A 1,002-nucleotide genomic window follows, 5' to 3' on the forward strand; every position below is an offset into this window, starting at 1 on the left:
TGAATAATAATATAACGTCTGGCGCGGCATCCGCCATGCCTTGTATTGTGTCCCCCAGACGTCAGAGGGTAATTGCGTGTTAGTTTACTTGATAGCTTGTGTCAATCACTGCTAGCTAATGTTGCTGAATCAGCATGGACTGCAGATGTTGCTTTGTTTCTCAAATTCGGGAAATTTATGCTGTAAGCCAGTAATTTTCACCCTGTTAGGCTAAAACTGCCAATGGTGATAAACCATGCCAATATCATAAACATTACTACAAAGGCTATATTAAATCAAGTATCACTAGTACTTTGTCATCATCCTTTTTATGAATAGAAGATGTTGATGTTAGTGATGGTGAAGAGGAAGAAAACACTGACATACTTCATACATAATCCCCCTGTAGGTATAGCCCCGCATATACACATGTGTACTAACCAACATATTCATGCTTACACATACATACCTTCTGCATATACTTACATCTATGTGCAAGTGGGCGTGAGTGCGTGCGATATGGGTGTGGATGTGCCTGTGATCAAATGAGTTATATACTTATATCTGATGTTTAATAAACTGATTGCTTTTTCGTATTTTATTGCGAGATTTTCAATCTTCCTCTTAAGACATTTGCATGATATTTTTTGTCCATTAGAGTGTGCGCCACAGTTCAAACAAAACATCAATGCATTCGAGTTTGAATGCAGAGATTCGGTGCAAAAAATATAGATGTAATTACATTCAATTAATTCAATGCATCCACTTAATGCGTAAGCAAAACTATTCATAACTATAACGTAAAGAGGATGTTGAACAAAAAAGAAAAAAAAATCTTTCGGGTTTGAATAACTCGTCTAATGCACGGATCCGGGCTCTTTTTTTGCGTCGCACTCATGGAGGAAAATGTTTCCCTCCTTGGAGCAAAATTCCGGTGCCAGAAATACGATGGAACGTTAATGCACATTGACAGAACTTACATATACTGTAAGCGGTATACGTGCGTGGAAACGTGTGAGTTTC

Source organism: Penaeus monodon, chromosome 25, assembly GCF_015228065.2.
Source record: "Penaeus monodon isolate SGIC_2016 chromosome 25, NSTDA_Pmon_1, whole genome shotgun sequence".
In the NCBI taxonomy this organism is placed as follows: Eukaryota; Metazoa; Arthropoda; class Malacostraca; order Decapoda; family Penaeidae; genus Penaeus; species Penaeus monodon.